Source organism: Pseudorca crassidens, chromosome 3 (genome assembly GCF_039906515.1).
Source record: "Pseudorca crassidens isolate mPseCra1 chromosome 3, mPseCra1.hap1, whole genome shotgun sequence".
Taxonomy (NCBI): domain Eukaryota; kingdom Metazoa; phylum Chordata; class Mammalia; order Artiodactyla; family Delphinidae; genus Pseudorca; species Pseudorca crassidens.
In genome coordinates, this window is record NC_090298.1 from 81521074 (window position 1) to 81533447 (window position 12374).

General features: G+C 33.9%; 1 long non-coding RNA gene across 3 annotated transcripts in view; it reads right to left on the bottom strand.

The window, feature by feature from the left end:
* Positions 1–12374, bottom strand: part of LOC137220752 (uncharacterized) — a 532799-nt gene that overhangs the window by 517838 nt on the left and 2587 nt on the right. For all 3 annotated transcript variants that reach the window (XR_010941779.1, XR_010941777.1, XR_010941778.1), the window contains exon 2: positions 11802–11866. This is a non-coding gene — a long non-coding RNA (uncharacterized lncRNA). The remainder of the gene's footprint in view (positions 1–11801; positions 11867–12374) is intronic.

Here is a 12374-nt window from a genome sequence, read left to right on the forward strand (position 1 = left end):
ACTTTGTAATGTCAGTCTCTAAGTTTAGCCATTTTGGTAGCTGTGTAGGGTTATCCAATTACTGTTTTAACTTACATATCTTTTATGGCTATTGGATTGAGCTCCCTTTCATACATTTATTGCATATTCTCTTTTGTGAAGAACTTGTTCAAGTTTTTTACTCATTTTTCCAGTTTGATTGTCTTTTCCTTATAGATCTATAGGAGCTCTCTCTATATATTTAGATATGAGTTCCTTGATGAAAATATGTATTGAAATATCTCCTCTCAGAGTGCCTTTTCACTCTCTCAGTGGTGTCTTTTCATAATAGAAGTTCTTAGATTTAATGAACAGCAACATCAACAGAACATCAACAGAAACAAATGCATATCCACAGAATGACATGTACAAAAATGGTCACAGCTTTATTCATAATAGTCAAATTTAGAAACCAAATGCCCATCAATGAGAGAATGGGTTAAATAAGTTGTAGTATATTCATACAATGGAAAGCTGCATTTATAAAAAAAACAAAATTCAGCCAAACACAACAATAGAGATCAATCTCGGGACTGTGGTTAAAACATCCACTCTAACAGCACAAATAGATCTACACTCAAGGACAGTGATGGGTTGATTAGATAAGATAGACCAAACTGCATACCATCTAATTCCAATCATGTGATATTTAGCAACAGGCAAAATCATTCTATGGTGAGAGAAGCCAGAATATTGTTTACCAGTGGTTCTCAACTGGGGGTGATTTTGTCCCCCATGGGACATTTGACAATCTCCAAAGACATTCTTTATTGTGAATACAGAGGGAGGGGTTGCTATTGCCATCTAGGATTAAAGGGCAGAGATACTGCCTATTAGATATTGTCTTTTCTTTTTTGTGCATTGGACAGATATATAAGAAGTAATGGTGAATAATTAATTTAATTAAATCTATTAGTGTCTACAAAGCAAACATCAAAATTGGAAATAGAAAGAGGGAAGGAAGGGAGGGAAGGAGGGGGGGGGAGGGAGGGAGGAAGGCAATTTCTAAATAAGGTAGAACTAAAACTGATTCATTATAACTTTCCAGAGGAATATAGGCAGTGATGGGAAAGAGAGAATGAGGCAAGAGTTCTTTTTTTTAATACTTAGTATTTCTGCTTGATTCTTCTTTATAATTTCTTGTTCCTCCTTCATGCTACCAACATTCTCTGTTTTCTGAGGATATTTATTATGTTTATTTTAAATTATTGAACTACCTTCTCTATTAATTCTGGTTTGTCTAGGTCATAGTGTGTTATCTTTCTTTTATAGCTGTGATCTTCAATTTCTGTTGTTTTTTTTTTTCTTCCAGTAAATTCTGGGAGGTGGAGAAAAATCTAGGGATGCATTAACTTTGGCCATTCCAGATGGTTTGAAGGATGCAGAATGCCCAAGGCAGAGGTGGTACCTGTGATATCTCAGCATTTAAGCACCCTCAAAAGGTGGCATTAATATTTAGGAAATATCTTTATAGCTCTCGCAGGGCACTACTCTTACAAGAGCTTACTCCAAAATGTAGTGGTTCTCAAATTTGACTGCACATTATAATAACCTGGGGTGCTTTACAAAATATGCCTGAGTCCCAAACCCCAGAGAATCTCACTTACTTGGTTTTAGTTGTGGCCCTGGCATGAGAATTTCTTAAAGTTCCCCAGTTCTAATGTGTAGCCAAGACTGAAACTAGTTTTACAATCGGAAGATTCAACTTACAGAAAACAACCAATTGTTAATCTGTTTTAATCTTTTCCTAGTAGCAATACCCTCCTGTAGTGGTTCTTAAAACACAGTGTGCTTCCAGATCACATAGTGGGCTTGGAAAATCTCAGATTCCTGGGTCCAGCCCAAAGTTTCTGACTCAATAGCTTAGACTGGTACCTGAGAATTTTCACTTCTAACACATCCCCAAGTGATGCTTATGCCATGGGCCTCATTCTCTAAGAGAACAACTGTTCTACTGTTGATATTTATACACATGCTTAATTTATAAAATGTACATTAATATGTTTCTGGTAACTGTTTTTCACTTTTTAAATAAAGTTATTTAAGCAGTAAAAACAGCATGAACAGTTCAGTAAAAATAATTTTAATTTAATTTAAATGAATTAAAATTGATTTTTTAAAAGAAAACTGCTTGAAACTTTGGGGCACTCCAATTAAGCAGAAAAATCCTAGAATGCTGAAAAATTCACATTGGAAGTTACTGTTCTGACCTGAAAGCTTGGAAATTATAAATAAAATCAGTAACCTCTGTAGTGACCTTAAAGTTTTTCTATAAATATTCTTAATTTTCTTAGCACTTGAAAAATAAAACCCTGAACACATCATTTCTTAACAGGTTCCAGTGAAATATAATGTTAAACGTTGTAATAATCAAAGGAGAGTTTGAACTATTATCTTTTGATTTGTCTGCATTACATAAACCCAATAAAATAATTGCTTCGGAGAATTTTTTATGAGGATTACTCCTGGAACAACTTATACTGAGAGTTTATTAAACCACCTTGGAGATATAGGATAATAGTTTTTTGTTCTATTAGATCACATAATTCTAATAATGCTAAGCCATAAATTGATTTATGTAATTGATAGTTTCAGATCATATGATATAGATTTGTGTGTTGCACTTTAACACTGCATATTATAGTTTATAGCTAAAAGTTTTAAAAATGCTAATAATAATTAAATATTTTAGATGTGACTACTGCCCCATTGCCTAATGATGTACTTTTTATGTTTCTAAGCTATGTGAGGCAGAAGCTTCAAAGCTACAGTCTATACAACTTCCATTTTTCAAAGAGGAATTCTGCACGTAAGTCATTCTTACATGGAAGCCTAACATGTAGGTATGTAGCATTACACTGCTGAGAATCTTGCTTTCATAGAAGGCAGTCCAAAAATGATAATGAAAACTCTCCAGTTAAAGCAAACCATTTTACTGAATTTAAACTTAGTGGGTTAGAAACTTGAAATGTTTTTTTTTTTTTTTTTTCTGCTCCTTGCCTTCAACTATCCTCTTTTTCTACCTTTCTCCTTAAGGACATCTTTGAGTCCACAGTAGGACAGGAGTGATAATGTCCTCTAAATAAACCCAAAGAAGTGTCTAGTCTTCATTTGTCCTCAGCTCTCCCTAGAATACAGAGTATTTAAGTCTCCCTGTCCTCAGTTCTCGTTCCTAGTTACCAATTCCCAGTTACAGGTAAGACCTATTCACCACCCTGTAATATTGGTTTTCAAAAAGCAATCATATTAACCTCATACATGAAATTCTTAATGCAATTAATTATTGTTTTTTTACTGAAAAATCTGTCCTTTAGATCTAATTAAATATTTTTCTGAAATACATCTGTTTAAAGTTCAAAGAAAGTTGCTCTTAAATATATGAATCGATTTTTTTGCACAGTTTAAAATTATTTAGAAATATATTAGATAGGATGTGTTACAGAACTATCTAATTTGAGGGTTTGAGTTGTATTATGTATTGACAAATCAGAGTTTTAGATAATTTTACACAAAAATATTGCCCTCACAAAATACGTTTAACAAAACGGGACAGTATTGTATGAGTGAGATTTTTGTGTTTCTAAAATTCTCTGCTCTTAAGAGTTTTACATTGAAAGATAAATTGTTTAAATGAGATGCATACAAGAATGTGAGAGTAAATGCAGCTTCAAGTTAAGCTAAGGTTTCAAAATAAAAACAATAAAACAACAAAATGAACAAAAGCAAACAAACCTACAAAAGCAAACAAACTTACAGTCACTATCCACTCCTCATCTTGTTTGTTCCTATCATGTCACTTTTTTTTCAATATTCGTATCAGCTTTGGCTACACCCTAGCTCACATCGCAGAAAGCTTGGCTGAGATTTTACATTTTAACCATTCAATAAACATTCCCAGGTATGAGACCAATCTTAGTGCCAGTTCCAAATTCATTGTAATGAATTATGAATGGCCTACCTTGGGTCAGGTGCCCACCTAGAACTTGCCAGATGTGGATCAAAAGTGGGGTCAGACTGCCCAGTGACCATGGAAGTGTGAGTGTGAAGCATCTTCCAAAGAGGAGGTACTGAAGATGTTCATGCAGTGCTCATACAGGTTTGATAAATTCAAAGGATGAATGAATGAATGAATCACACTAAAGCATAAAATCTATTTTAAAAGTTCTCATCAATAAGGTCTGATATATCCAGGAATGGAAAGTATTTTTCCCCTGGTGATAAGCAAGATAATAATTAAAGCATCATCAAAGATTGACATCATTCTTGGATACTTGTTTTCCTTCCTTTTCCCTCTGCTGTATTTGTCTTGACTTTAAAGTACAGAATTGGCTTTTCATCATTGTTTCTTCTGTTGTGAGAGAATATGTAGTTTTCACATGACAGGATGTTCAGTGTATGTTTTTAGAACTGCTATATTTATTAGCATCCTCCAGTGATGCACACCGAACAGAGTTGTTTGTTTAAAAAACATAGGAACAGTGCAGATATTAAATAATGGAATTCCTAGTTTCTACTTCCCTTAACTGCCTTTACCTAATTTAGTGAAGTTTTCTCGCACAGACACAATAAGATGTATGAAAATTTTAATTAATAGTTCTATACATATTCTATAATTTTTCAGAGGTTTTTCTTGAAGCTGCAGTGCACTAAGCCAGGATGCAGGCCAAGTGTAGGGTAAATGCCTTCAAAAGAAACATAAATAAAACCAAACCAAGAAGTATGCCAAGAAGTAAATGAGTAAGTAGAGTGCATAAGCAGGAGAGTGATGCTGGATAAATATCTGAGCTACATCATGAGCTTGTGGCTTGTGATCATTTATTTGATATGCCAAGGTGGGTGGATGTACCACCTGGTTCCGTTTAGAAGTTTTAGGCACAGGCTAATCTCCTCCTCCCCCACCTTTAGGACCCACTCAGCAGATTTATACACACTCTGGGGCATTCCTGAGGTTACAGGTAGGTTGCCATCATAGTTTTATTTTACTGTACCCTTCCTACAAAATCAAAATTGGAAATTGCAATAGCGTTCATGGGAAGGAAATACTTCTTTGACTATCTCCCATATTCCACTTCTTAGTATGCCTGTGCTGATTGCTGGTAGTGATCATGAGCATGGAAGCCTGATTAGCATATCCTTACTAGGGTATCTAATTATAAGATTAATAAATAATTAATTAATTACTTGGGTATCTTTATTAGCATAATAAGGAATCCTTGTTAGGACTGCAACAAAATATTTATATAGCAAATATATCTGATGATGATTTTTAAAGGAAAATTCCTAATTTTTTTAAGCTGCAGATTTACATATTTGCTCAATGATTCTTGTCATCCTTTGAGATGAGCATTATGGATATGCTATATCATTTTCAACTTTAAATTAGATGGGTTTACTTGATAAAACAGGAAGAATCATTCACTGCTGTGAATGATTAACCATGGCAAAACTAGTTTTCAGACCAGTTACAAATTTCATTATGGCTTAAATAATTTTTAATGTATTGTACTCATAAAATCGAACTTTGCTGCATAAATCTGGTAGTTATATTAACTCCATTTAGAATAAGAAAAAACAGTTACTTCTAATTTTAAACTTTTTTCCTTACTAACAAAAGGTTCAATTTTTAAAAATCTAAACCCCTTATAGATGTAGGAAGTAAGTCCTTTTATTATCCAACTGTTTGTTGACAGATAGCACTAGTGACAGAGTATAAAACATTGTGTGGTACAAAAGGGTCCAATTTTAAAAATCAGGAGGTTTAAGCTTAGTCATGCCTTCAGTATTTTTGTCCACTAAAAAATTTATAGAACCTCTCTAGACATTCCTCTGCTCTTCAACAAAATTTAGAGGATTACATTTACTTCTATATAGTATGTAAGAATTCTAAGACTCTACATATGAAAATCTATTTAGTGTTAATTTTTTTCCTTCAAGTAATGGAATTTGATTAACCTAAAGAATTTGCACTATATCTTTCTATCTAGAGAGCTGTGGTATATGAATAAAAGAAACATTATTACTACTATTCAAAATTAGAAATCTTACTTTTTATTCATTCTGTATATTAACCTATATTTACTGAACACCAACCACATGCAGGCATACTTGTTAAATACAAAGGCAGTGAAAAATTCCTGTCCTTGAAGAGTTTACACAAAAGTTTCATACTGCCGACCAATGAGTTCTACAGCTTACAGATATATTTGATTTGGTGTGCAGTGTTGACTGCACAGTGTTTTTTTGATATTTTTATTTATTTTACTTGCTAATTAAAAAGTGATGTCACATAAATATATGAATTTATGGTTTATTTTGAGAAAAAAATCAACTTATGCTTTCTTGTCTTGTATGATGAAAACTGACTAAAAGTAAATGACATCTACTTTTAGACAGGACCATCAATCCCTAGTTGATTATATATGCATTTACCTACCCACCCCCAGCCTCATTTAGTTTTAACCGCTGATCTACAAACATAAAATTAATTGGGAAAATATCTCACTGAGAGAAGCCATACTGAGCCAGCTAAGTATGCTGTAAGAGTTTCATGTTAATGCTAAGATAGCCAATATATAGACCTAAGAAATGATTTTGTCAAGAGATAGGCATAAAGGATGGGATAAAGAGAAAGACATAATACAGTTAATAAACTTGTGAGAATCAAGGATATAAGACAATTTGATCATTTCGTTTATAAGACATTTCACAGCATATGAATTAATTTTTGTGTTAGGCTATTTATCTATGAATTCAGCCCAGGGAAATTCTATGCAGGCACATTTCAAATATTAACAATACTGGCCATTTCCTCATCTTTGAATTCTACCAAAGTGTTTAAATATAAATAAGCCTTTAGGACAAACTTAAAGAACCAATAGGAAAGAAGGAAGAACTGTAAAGAGAATAGTAATATTAATCTGAATCAAAGGAGGAGGAGGCAAAGAGAAGGGGATGGTGTATGTAGAAAGAAAAAGAAAATAAAAATCATGACAGAGAAACAAAAAGTGCTATTTCACATGCCCCACTAGCACTTGGTGACTATTTGGTTTACTGCCAGCTAAAAAATGCAGGAAAATAAAATAAAATAATAATTTTAGTTTACAAGGTAGTACAATTCTAAATTAGTATGTAAATACTTATTATGTTTGGCTGCATCTTTTTGTTTAGCTTACAGTTTTTAAACTCCTTACTATTAAAAAAAAATCAAAAAGTTTGGAAACAACCTAACTGTTCATCAACAAGGACTTGATTAAAATAATGTCCTTATTATGGAAAACTTTGTAATAATAAAATCAGCCAGAGCTGATTTATCTTTCAATTAGTCACAATAGACATAGTGCCTAAGGCTCACCAGTACTTTTAGGGACCCATGAAAATGTGCTAATTTAAATTTCTTTTAAAATCAGAAAAAATAAATATAATAATAATAAATAATAATGAATCCAACCTTGATTATATTCATCTTTATACCAACACAGTCATAAAATAGAACATTATTATTATTACTATTACCATTACTGTTACTATTACTATTATTTATGGAGAAAGGGGTCAAAGAAGGCAAAAGAACCTAGGGCTCACAAAAATCACAATTCAGCCCTGAATAAAACAGTATGATAAATCTCATGATGTACTGATATGGAAAGATCTCCAAGGTATTTTAAAAAATAACACCAACGGAAAAGCAAAGTACCAAACTGTATGTAAAGAATACTACCATTTCATTTGTGTTAAAAAGGACACTTTTATATAACTTGTATACATATGTTTATCACTGGAAAATGCATGAGAAACTGAAAATATTTAGGCTCTGAGAGAGGAACTGTTTATCTGGTAAATAGGGATGGAAGACAGTTTTTCAGTAAATATCCTTTTGTACATTTTGAATTTTGAACCATATAAATTTAGTATCTGTTCAAATAAAAATATTTTAAAATTTTTAAATATTTCTCAAAAATTTAAAAATATTTTTAAAGTATTTAAATAAAAATATTTAAAAACTAGTCGGTTTTCATCATACAGAAGCAACTGATCATTAGGAAGCACTTCTCTCTCTTACATGGCATCAAGTATATCCTTCCAAATTAATGAGCCATTTTAAGATATAATGCTTACTATCCCAATATCATATGCTCTTTCTGGAATTAAAAACACAAGTATATTGTCTCCAACAAATTCTAAATCTGGCTTCAGCTCTATCAAAGAATGGCAAGATCTGTTCACAAAGGCTTGCATATTTAATTGCCTTGGTGAATTTGGTTATTTTCTGAGGTGCCTGCCCTGTTTCTCAGCTTTAAGACATAAACTGCACCTCCTCCCCTGCCCTACTAATATCAACCACCACCCTATATTGCACTGAAGAGGCCCTAGAGCAGACAGTTACAGACATATCTGTTACAGATTATAAATTTCATGACCCTATGATCCCAATGTCTCTTCATGCCTCAGTAAATTCCCACTGCCCCATAAATGCAGTTTTTAACCCACTTGGTGACACTCGTGCTAAGGAAGATTATACTGTGCACATATAAAGCCAGTCATAACTGCCTTGTCTCACAAAATAATCTCTATTTTCCCCTCAAGCCTGACACTGACTTCTCCTTTTAGGTTCATTGCCAATAGACTATCCCTCACCTTAGGAACACTAAACTGCTGCACAGGCTGAAATGTTAATTAATATAACCCTCCTCAATGAGGCCTTACCTTCTCCCAAGTGATGATGGCAATGAATGGGAGGCAAAGGTGTTATCACCCTACTCCATACTGGCTCCACTCTCAGACATCACCCTCCTGTATTCTTGCCTGTACTTAGACCACAGTCTTGGGTTTACTTCCCACAGTTATTATTCACTGGATTGGGTGCTCAGTTACAGCTTATGAGACCATTCACCATTTAGTATTGCCTCAGCTCTATCCACTTCTGCTTTTCAAACAACTGACACAACAAATTTATTTTTTAAATCTTTAAGACAGAGAGACTCTGTCTACCTAAAACCCTAAAATGAGGTCACTGGCATATATTCCCTTAAGAAATAATTCACTGGCAGAGATGCAGAAAATATTTAAATAAAATAATACTTCAGTGATATTTTTCATAACAGTGCTCCAGCTAAAGGGAAACTGTCCAACGTAGTGATTACGTATAATAAATCATTAAAATTCATGTTTACAAAGATATTTGAGACAAAATATTATTTATGACATAAATATAAAAATAGAATAAAAATTATATATACTTATTGGACTAAATATACAAGCAAAAAATTATATATGTATATATACATACATACAGGCACATATATAATATTGGAATAAAGGAAATTCTCAGGGTGGTAGAATTATTGCTTCTTTAAACTGTAAGTTTCTAAACTTCAATAGTATCAACGTATCACTTTTTTTATTAGAAAAAATGCCATCTTCATGATCTACTGTAAGAAATACTTGCCAAAGATATATTTTTATTTGTAGCTATATATTTATATTATCTTTCCATAGATATAACTCTATTCATTATTTTTGGCTGGTTGCTGTAAGTCTAACGATATTTCTCCTTATTATTATTTTAACAATGCCTATTTAGCATCAATATTGTGTTACTTCAATTTTCACTTCTAATCATAGGAGCTTCCTACTTCATAAACCCCACTTCACACCTGACATTTCCCACCTCATATTTCACAAATGTTATAGCCTTACAACAGCATGATTCTACTTATAAACATTCCACTTCTAACCTTAGGAGTTTCCTACTTCATAATCCCACTTCACATCTGACATTTCAAACTTCACATGTCACACTTCACAAATGGGAAAGTATATTTCCATTTAGTTCACCTCCCTTGTCCTTTACCTTTATGCTCTATTGCCATGTTTTTACAGGTACATGCATCATAAACGTGGCCTTATGCAAAGCATTAAATTCTTTTTAAGAAAATTAGAAGAGAATTAAAAAATTGATCTTTGCATTTACACAGTGATTTTCCATTTCCACTTGCCATTCTCTCCTTCCTGTATATCGAAATTTCCATCTTGTATCACTTCCATCCAGCCTGAAAAACATCCTGTAGTGCCGTCTGTTTGAAATGAGTTTCCTCAGCTTTCACTTGCCTGAAAATATCTTTATTTTGCCATATTTTTTGGAAGACAATTTTACTGGATATATAATTCAAGTTGGATAACTTTTTAATTTCTTTTTAGCACCTTAAAGATGCTACCGCTCCTGGTCTTCATTGTTTCCGATGAGAACTCTGCCTTCATATATATTATTGTTCTTCTGTAATGAATGCATCTTTTTTCTATGGCTCCTTTCAAGACGTTCTAATTTGGACTCTGATATCTGTGACTCTCTGTGTGACTCTGATATGCCTATATGCAGTTTTCTTGGTATTTATCTTGCTAACTGCTCTCTGACCTTCTTGGAACTGTAAGTGAAAGTTTTTCAATCATTTTTCAAAAATATTTATTGCCTCATTATAATGTTTTTTCTTTTGGAGCTCCAATGCATATATATTAAACTGTGTAATATTGGTCCATAAGTTCAAGGGGGTTTGTTCATTTTTTCTTGAATCTTTTTAGATCTCTGTTCTTGAGACTGTATAATTTCTGTTTATCTGTTTTCCAAGTCCCTGTAAATTGGTGAGATCCAATCTCAAAACTCTGCCTCCTCTAAGAATCTCGTTAGGGCTTGGTTTTAAGCTTTGTTAAAGTGGGTATAAACAGGGCCTTTCTCTGGGTGTGGCTTTTATCATAAAGCAGTGATTCAGCTTGATTCCCACTTTGTTAGGAGGTGTTAAAGGGTCTATTCAGGAAGTCTGGGCCCTAAGTTCGAAGTCCCCAGCACTGCTTAATGTCTAATCTCTCTGTTCTGCTCTTACCTCTGTAACAGCCAGTCTCTTATTAACTTTGTGTGGCTGTGTTTGGTGGTACTGCCCAGCTCTCAGTCAAGGGTGTGTGGGAAACCACCACATGAACTTCATGACCTCCACAGACTCCTTCTCTTAATGCCCTGGTCCACAGATCCCAACCACTTCAAAAGCCCAGAATTCTGACCTCTGCCTCTTCAGATAAGAGAGACTTGCACATTCTGATTGAACTCCAGGTTGATGCACTATAGCTGGGAAATCTTCCCCAGGCAGAGATCCAGGGAAACTGTGGGGCTCACCTTGTTTCTTTCCTGTCAGGAACCATAGTCCATTTACATGGTCATTTTCTTTTAGATATTTAACCCTAATATTTATTCATATTCCTACTTGGTTATGTGGTACCTACCGCAACAACACTGTTCCTTCTTATTCTTGAACTGTTGCTCTTTAGTTGTCCTCTGACATTCCAATTCTGCCTTCACGTTTGAGCTCTTTAGTACATTCTCTTGACTTCCTGGTTTTGTGATCAGTTTGTATTCTCTTTTCATATTGAACTCTTTTTCTTTTTGGACTTCAGGGTATAGACAGTCCCACCTGATGTGGAAATAAACTGCCACTTAAAGTATAAGAGACTCAATCTATCAGATGTCGCTATGAATGACCATTCCAGTTGAGCCAACCTCCTACCTTCCCTCTTCCTTAATGGGAGGGGAAGAGGGAAGGTAGGGAATTCTGGCACCAGAGAACACTCATTTGAGCCTTGTTCTCTATTAGATAGAACTGAAAATGAAATGCCTATCAATATAAATTGTCTTCTTTTTTGTTGCTAACATAAACAAATTTTGTCAGGGACTAGAATATGCCCATTTTAACATTAAAGTTCCAAGATTCCCAGAAGCTAGAAGTGGCCATGTGACATACCTTCTCTCTCCAGTGAGGTGTGTGTCAGGGCATCAGGTGGGACTTTGGGTAACCAGTTGTTTTCACTGTTTAAAAAAAAAAAAAAGACATACATGGCTCCTCATTTCTCCTTATGCCCATTCCCTATCCCCTTTCCACTTACCCACAAGGTCAACTTAAATTAGTCAATCCCACCTTTACCAAAAACACAGGAGAAAAAATAAATGTTTATTTGCTGTATGCCACTGATATCTTTATAGTTACTGGCTATGCAGCATTAATCTAGCAATAGCTGATTGAGACAATAAGCTAGACTCAAATCATGGAAACCTAGAACTAGGAGAAGATAAAATGCAGCACGCAATAGCCCACCTCTGTTGCTAGACTGCCTGGGTTCACTGCCCAGCTCTATTGTTTTTACTCATGTTGATTTTTACCATTTTGATTATCCTTGATCTCAGTTTCCTTAATTGTAAAACAGAATAATGGTTTAGTTTTAGTTTGTTTTTTTCTGGTAAGGACTAAACAAAGATAGTCATTTAACATTTGATAAAATGATATCTGGTACACAATAGATGCTTAATTAATATTCAA